Below are 8,386 nucleotides of genomic sequence, written 5' to 3' on the forward strand. Positions count from 1 at the left end.
CCAATATTTTATAGACAATTGCTTAATTAAATGGCATGCTACCTTTCACGTCAGGAATTGTCCCATGTCACTAATACAGAAAATAACACAATGCAACTGAGAAATATAAATAAAACACAGTATAATATAAACCGTTGGAAGAAATCAATACACCACGGGAGCGCTGTTGACAATGTGTAAATGAATATCTTCAGGTTACTGTTCTGCCTGCTGTTGTCACCAGAATTAGACGCCTTAGAAACAGCGTAGAGAAAAATTATCAGGGCACAATGTGAAATGTCCAGAACTGAACTCAGACCTTTTTTTTTTTTTTTTTACATTTTTGAGTAATCACTTGAGGTATACCGAACTGGAGGCAAAACATAGAGAAAACTGTAAATATACATCTGACCATGTGCATTACTGTTGTGGCTGGCTGGGAGCAGTAGTGCACCATTTTTTTTTTTTTCATCTCGGGCCATTTCATCTATAGCGTTCTCAGTCTGCAGTGCTAATATAGGGAAAGTGTTAGAGTAGGATCCTGTCTTCAAGAACCTCAACGGTCCTTCATTGGGCTACATCTGACCGTGTGCATTATACTTGTGGCTGGCTGGGAGTTGTAGTGCTTCCATTTTTGTATTATGCATTTAGGCCTGTTCGCAGCCTTTCAGTAATAGTTTTTTCAGGCTGCAGTGCCGTACAACCAGCTCTCACCGTGAAACTGCACTCAAATATTTCCTAGCCTGCTGTGAACAACTTCAGTTATACCGTTCTGTGTCTGCAGTGCATAACACAGAGTGTTGGGACACAGCCACTTCTATAGGGAACGTTATATACACTATACAGTCCTCCTGATCTTTCGTGCAAGAACCCCAACGCTCCTTCGTTGGGCTACATCTGACCGTGTGCATTTTAGTTGTGGCCTGCTGGGAGTTGTAGTGCATCCATTTTTGTATTACGCATCTAGGCCTGTTCGCAGCCTTTCAGTAATAGTTTTTTCAGGCTGCAGTGCCGTACAATCCCGCTCTCACCGTGAAACTGCACTCAAATATTTCCTAGCCTGCTGCGAACAACTTCATTTATACCGTTCTGTGTCTGCAGTGCATAACAGAGTGTTGGGGCACAGCCACTTCTATAGGGAAAGTTATATACACTATACAGTCCTGATCCTCCGTGCAAAACCCCCAAAGCTCCTTCGTTGGGCTACATCTGATCGTGTGCATCATACTTGTGGCTGGCTGGGAGTTGTAGTGCTTCCATTTTTGTATTACGCATCAAGGCCAGTTCCCAGCCTTTCAGGAATAGTTTTTTTCAGGCTGCAGTGCCATACAATCCCGCTCTCACAGTGAAACTGCACTCAAATATTTCCTAGCCTACTTCGAACGACTTTGTTTATACCGTTTTGTGTCTGCAGTGCATTAGACAGAGGTCTCACCACTAAACAGTACTGTAATATTACCTGGGCTACTGCAAAGTATTTAAGCTCTGCCGCTGTGCAGAGCGTCTCACAATACCCTTTCCTTGAGGGGGGTTGAGTGGGCCGCAGTTACCAGCACTATCCACTGGCTTTAGAGTCTTCTCCCACTCCATACAGCTTCTCTTATCTACAAGTCTCTGTGAGCAGTAAATTACCCCTAGGTATCAGCACAAGACAGCGGGTTACTTTTTTCAAGTCACAGCATAGAGCCTCTGCTATCTACAAGTCTCTGTGTGCAGTGAATTAAGCCACAGTTGTCAGTGCTGTACAGTGGGGTAATTTATTTGGGCCCTGCTCTATCCTTAATCCGCCATGATGAGGAGTAGGGGTAAGGGTCAAAGGCGTGGACGTGGACGCGGACGTCCAAGCGAGGGTGTGGGCACAGGCCGAGTTCCTGGTCCAGGTGAATCACAGCCGGCTGCTGCGGGACTTCCGGCAACTGTCTCAAGAGCTTTTAGTGCGTGAGGAGGATGATGATGATGAGACACAGCTGTCTGTCAGTGAGGTAGTAGTAAGGGCAGTAAGTCCGAGGGAGGAGCGCACAGAGAATTCGGAGGAAGAGCAGTTGGACGATGAGGTGACTGACCCCACCTGGTTTGCTAAGCCTACTGAGGACAGGGCTTCAGAGGTGGGGGGGGGGGGGGCAAGTGCAGCAGCAGGACGGGTTGGAAGAGGCAGTGGGGTGGCCAGGGGGAGAGGCAGGGCCAGAGCAAAGAATCCCCCAACTGTTTCCCAAGCACCCCCTCGCGGCAAGCCTCCGTGCACAGGGCTAGGTGTTCAAAGGTGTGGATGTTTTCCAGTGAGAGCGCGGACGACCGATGAACAGTGGTGTGCAACCTGTGTCACACCAAGATCAGCCGGGGAGCCCCCACTACCAGCCTCACCACCACCAGCATGCGCAGGCATATGATGGCCAAGCACCCCACAAGGTGGGACGAAGGCCGTTCACCGCCACCGGGTCACACCACTGCCTCTTCCCCTGTGCCCCAACCTGCCACACAGATCCAATCCCCCTCCCAGGACACAGGCACGAGCACCTCCCGGCCTAAACCCACACCCTCACCTCCACCGTCCTCCACTTCATCCAGCAATGTCTCTCAGCGCAGCGTTCAGCTGTCGCTAACACAAGCGTTGGAGTGAAAGCGCAAATATGCCGCCACGCACCCGCACGCACAAGTTTAAAAGGGGACATTGCCAAATTAATCAGCCTGGAGATGCTGCCGTACAGGCTTGTGGAAACGGAGGCTTTCAAAAACATGATGGCGGCGGTGGTCCGGCGCTACTCGGTCCCCAGTCGCCACTATTTTTCCTGGTGTGCTGTCCCAGCCCTACACCAGCACGTCTCCCGCAACATAAATCGTGCCCTCACCAACGCGGTTAATGGGAAGGTCCACTTAACCACGGACACGTGGACAAGTACTGGTGGGCAGGGCCACTATATCTCCCTGATGGCACATTGGGTGAATTTGGTGGGACCGAGTCAGAGGCAGGAACCGCTCATGTCCTACCTCGGTGATGGTATCTGCGGCGTTTTATGCCACCTCCTCCAAACCCTCCCCCTCCTCTTCCTACGCCACCTCTACCTCTCAATTAAGAAGTGTGAGCAGGTCGCCAGCAGTCGGTATCGCGTGGCACGGCAGCACAGCAGTGGGCAAGCGTCAGCAGGCCGTGCTGAAACTAATCAGCTTAGGAGACAAGAGGCACATGGCCCCCGAGCTGTTGCAGGGTCTGACAGAGCAGACCGACCTCTGGCTTTTACCGCTGAGCCTCCAATCGGTCATGGTCATGTGTGACAACAGCCGTAACCTGGTGGTGGCTCTGCAGCTCGGCAGCCTCACACACGTGCCGTGCCTAGCCCACGTCTTCAATCTGGTGCTTCAGAGGTTTCTGAAAAACTACCCCCCCTTGTCTGACCTGCTCGGCAAGGTGCGCCGCATCTGCGCACATTTCCGCAGTCCACTATGGACGCTGCCACACTGAGGACCCTGCAACATCAGTTTCAGCTGCCAGAGCACTGACTGCTGTGCGACGTGCCCACACGCTGGAATTCTACGCTGCACATGTTGGCCAGGCTGTACGAGCAGCGTAGAGCAATAGTGGAATACCAGCTGCAACATGGGCGGCATAGTGGTAGTCAGCCTCCCCAATTTTTTTACTGAGGAGTGGGCATGAATGGTAGATATCTGCCAGGTTCTCAGAAACTTTGAGGAGTCTAACCAGATGGTGAGCCGCAATGCGGCAATCATTAGCGTTACCATCCCACTGCTTTGCCTGCTAAGAAGTTCGCTGCAAAGCATAAAGGCCGACGCTCTGCAGTTGAAACAGGAGACGGGGGATGACAGTATGTCGCTTGATAGCCAGACCACCCTCATGTCTATATCTCAGCGCGTATTGGAGGAGGAAGAGGAGGGGGAAGTGACAGCTGTTCACACTGCAGAGGGTACCCATGCTGCTTGCCTCTCCTCTGTTCAGCGTCTATGGGCTGTGGAGAAGTAGGAGGAGGAGGATCCTGAAAGTCATCTAGTGAGGACAGCAATGTGTTGCGTACTGGTACCCTGGCACACATGGCTGACTTCATGTTAGGCTGCCTTTCTTGTGACCGTCGCGTTAGATGCATTCTGGCCAACATGGATTACTGGGTGTACAACCTTCTTGACCCACGGTAAAAGGAGAACCTTTCCACTCTCATTCCCGAAGAGGAAAGGGGTACGAGAGTGATGCAATACCACAGGACCCTGGTGGAAAAAGTGATGCTAAACTTCCCACTGGACATGTGACACGAACTTGCGCTGTACGCCCAGGAGGTACTGGCCTGCCCTGCTGCTAGCGTCTTGTTAGAGAGGGTGTTTAGTGCAGCTGGGGGAATCATCACGGATAAGCGTACCCGCCTGTCAACTGCCAGTGCCGACATGCTTACGCTCATAAAGATGAACAAAGGCTGGATTTCCCCAGACTTCTCTTCTCCACCAGCGAAGAGCAGTGGAACCTAAAGATTCTTTTCGCTGCAACTGGAGAAAAAAGCATTCTCTATCACTGGAAAAAAAGGGTGAATTAGCTTTGTCAATCACTCTCGGATATTATTACTCCTCCTCCTACTACTCCTCCTCCTAAAACAGCATGTCATCACGCTGAACTGGCAATTTTTCTGCGGCCAAAAAGGCTCTGCTTATAATTTTTTTACAATTTTTCAAAGTTTCAAAAGTATCGATACTTTAACAGAAACCAATTTTTTTCACAGGGCTGCCTCCAGGCTCTGTTACAAATTAAGTAAAAGCGAGCTGAATCTTTAAAAAAATGTTTATGGGTTTCACCTTCCCTCGCAGTTGAGCAATTTTTCAGGGGTACACTTGTACTCTTGGTACACCAATTTTTCTGGCCCTCACCTATACTGTTATCTAACAAATTTTTCCGCCTATACTCTTGCTACGGAAATGTTACTGGGGTATGTCTATACTTTTACTACAGAAATGTTACTGGGGTCTGCCTATACTTTTACTACAGAAATGTTACTGGGGTCTGCCTATACTTCTGCTACAGAAATGTTACAGGGGTCTGCCTATACTTTTACTACAGAAATGTTACTGGGGTCTGCCTATACTTCTGCTACAGAAATGTTACAGGGGTCTGCCTATACTTTTACTACAGAAATGTAATTGGGGTCTGCCTATTCTTCTGCTACAGAAATGTTACTGGGGTATGCCTATACCTTTGCTACAGAAATGTTACTGGGGTCTGCCTATACCTTTGCTACAGAAATGTTACTGGGCTCCGCCTATACTTCTGCTGCAGAAATGTTACAGGGGTCTGCCTATACTTTTACTACAGAAATGTTACTGGGGTCTGCCTATACTTATGCTACAGAAATGTTACAGGGGACTGCCTATACTTTTACTACAGAAATGTAATTGGGGTCTGCCTATTCTTGTGCTACAGAAATGTTACTGGGGTATGCCTATACCTTTGCTACAGAAATGTTACTGGGGTCTGCCTATACCTTTGCTACAGAAATGTTACTGGGCTCCGCCTATACCTTTGCTACAGAAATGTTACTGGAGTCTGCCTATACCTTTGCTACAGGAATGTTACTGGGGTCTGCCTATACTATGGGTGCACAAAGACTTCCCATCTCGGTGTTTTACCTATCTGGCACAAATACACTGACTGACTAGGGCAGAAATGTAGGCCAAGGCCAAGGTCCTTGGCGGGGTGTTTGGGCACTCTGATTTCTTCCTGTGTAATACCATCTTTGTGCACTGACAGCATAGACATGCCCAAGGAACTCAAAGACTTCCCCTTGTGGTGTTGAGCTATCTGACACCTACACAGAATGAATTGTGTGGGGACACATGGATTTCCCATTGCTATGTAACTCAGGGCACCTTGGGTCACACAAGGTGGAGGCTGGGACCGAGCCTGACCCTGGGCCCGCTCACATACTTCCCACACAGACTATAGCGGGTCCTGGTCATGGTTTCTTGGCCTTGTAATGCCACCTCCTCCTCCTGCTTGGGGTCAGGGGATCAGCACTGGGCAACATGTATTTTCTCTTGTGTTACCACAGTTATCTGAGACACTGGTTTGGGCCAAACAAAAGGAGCGTTACTGCATTAATGAGACGTTCACTGCTGTACTAGCATCGGAGTCCGCTTTATGCCCACGATTGCTGAGGGTGTGTGCAGAGGCCGAGGTCCTGGGCGGAGTGAAAGTCTGTGATGTTTGGGCACTGTAATTGCTTCATGTTTAATAATTTCCTTGGTTTCCTTTGGCTCGTCTATGCTGCGGGTGCACAAAGACTTCCTATAGCGGTGTTTTAACTGTCTGGCACAAATACAGTGACTGACTTGGGTAGGGTGCAGAGTGCAGATGGTTTTCCCCTTGCGCTGTTGATTGAGCTATCCGACACCTACACAGAATGAATTGTGTGGGGACACATGGATTTCCCATTGCGATGTAACTCAGGGCACCTTGGGTCACACAAGGTGGAGGATGGGACCGAGCCTGACCCAGGGCCCGCTCACATACTTCCCACACAGACTATAGCGGGTCCTGGTCATGGTTTCTTGGCCTTGTAATGCCACCTCCTCCTCCTGCTTGGGGTCAGGGAATCAGCACGGGGCAACATGTATTTTCTCTTGTGTTACCACAGTTATCTGAGACACTGGTTTGGGCCAAACAAAAGGAGCGTTACTGCATTAATGAGACGTTCACTGCTGTACTAGCATCGGAGTCTGCTTTATGCCCACAATTGCTGAGGGTGTGGGCAGAACCCTATGTCCTGGGGGAAATGCAACTGCGCCAGGTTTGGCCCGTGGAACTTCTTCCTGGTTAATCCAGTCTTTGGAGTGGTGAAAGCAACCGTAACTGATTTAATGAGACCTTCACAGCTGTACTAGCATCAGATTCCGCTTTATGCCCACGATTGCTGAGGGTGTGTGCAGAGGATGAGGTCCTGGGCAGAGTGAAAGTCTGCCATGTTTGGGCACTGTAATTGCTTCATGTTTAAAGGGGTTGTCCCGAGGCAGCAAGTGGGTCTATACACTTCTGCATGGCCATAATAATGCACTTTGTAATGTACATTGTGTATTAATTATGAGCCATACAGAAGTTATAAAAAGTTTTATACTTACCTGCTCCGTTGCTGGCGTCCTCGTCTCCATGGTGCCGACTAATTTTCGCCCTCCGATGGCCAAATTAGCCGCGCTTGCGCAGTCCGGGTCTTCTCCTCTTCTCTATGGGGCTCCGTGTAGCTCCGTGTAGCTCCGCCCCGTCACGTGCCGATTCCAGCCAATCAGGAGGCTGGAATCGGCAATGGACCGCACAGAAGCCCTGCGGTCCATGAAGACAGAGGATCCCGGCGGCCATCTTCAGCAGGTGAGTATGAAGACGCCGGACCGCCGGGATTCAGGTAAGCGCTGTGCGGGTGGTTTTTTTAACCCCTGCATCGGGGTTGTCTCGCGCAGAACGGGGGGGGGGGTTTAAAAAAAAAAAAAAACCGTTTCGGCGCGGGACATCTCCTTTAATACTTTCCTTGGGTTTCATGGGCTCGCCTATTCTGTGGGTGCACAAAGATTTCCCTTTGTGGTGTTTTAGCTATCTGGCACAAATACACTGAATGACTTGGGTAGGGCACAGACGGCTTTCGTAGCACGTCGTTCAGCTATCTGACACCTACACAGAATGAATTGTGTGGGGACACATGGATTTCCCATTGCTATGTAACTCATGGCACCTTGGGTCACACAAGGTGGAGGCTGGTACGTCAATCTATCATCAATTCTCAACAGCATTGTGGGCTATCGCCCACACTTTCAAAGAGGGTCGCTGCCTGGCCCTGCCAACCCTCCGCAATGTGTGCCTCCGGTTCCTCCTCATCCAGCACACACTTATAAATAGACATGAGGGTGGCGTGGCTATGAAGCGAGCGTGTGGCATGAGGGCAGCTGAATGCTGCGCAGGGAAGCTTTTGTGTGTGCTGTGGACGCACGGTCGTGCCTGGGGTTGGACAGCAATGCCAGCATGTAACCCAAGAGAAGAGGCAGCGGGGTCACCCGCAAGCAGTGATTGTCCTTGGTTGCAGGTAGTGTGGTGCTTTGGCTAAGATGTGCCAGCGCGTGTGCCTTGCTAATGAGGGTTTGTCTGAAGTAAATTGTTACGGGAGTGATGCCAGACTCTTGCCCCCATTTTCGCTTAATAGTGGGACCTGGGTGCCTCAGATACAGCCATGAATGCTGCCCCTGCCCTTCCCTATCCATTTCTGTGGTGTTTCCATGACTTTCTGATGTTTTCTGGTATTTGAGAATTCATCAGCTATGCAGAGCATCGGTCCCATACAAAAATGCTCAAGTCGCCCATTGACTTCAATGGGGTTCGTTACTCGAAACGAGCTCTCGAGCATCACGGAATGTTCGACTCGAGTACCGAGCACCCGAG

The sequence above is a fragment of the Eleutherodactylus coqui genome, chromosome 9 (assembly GCF_035609145.1).
Source record: "Eleutherodactylus coqui strain aEleCoq1 chromosome 9, aEleCoq1.hap1, whole genome shotgun sequence".
In the NCBI taxonomy this organism is placed as follows: Eukaryota; Metazoa; Chordata; class Amphibia; order Anura; family Eleutherodactylidae; genus Eleutherodactylus; species Eleutherodactylus coqui.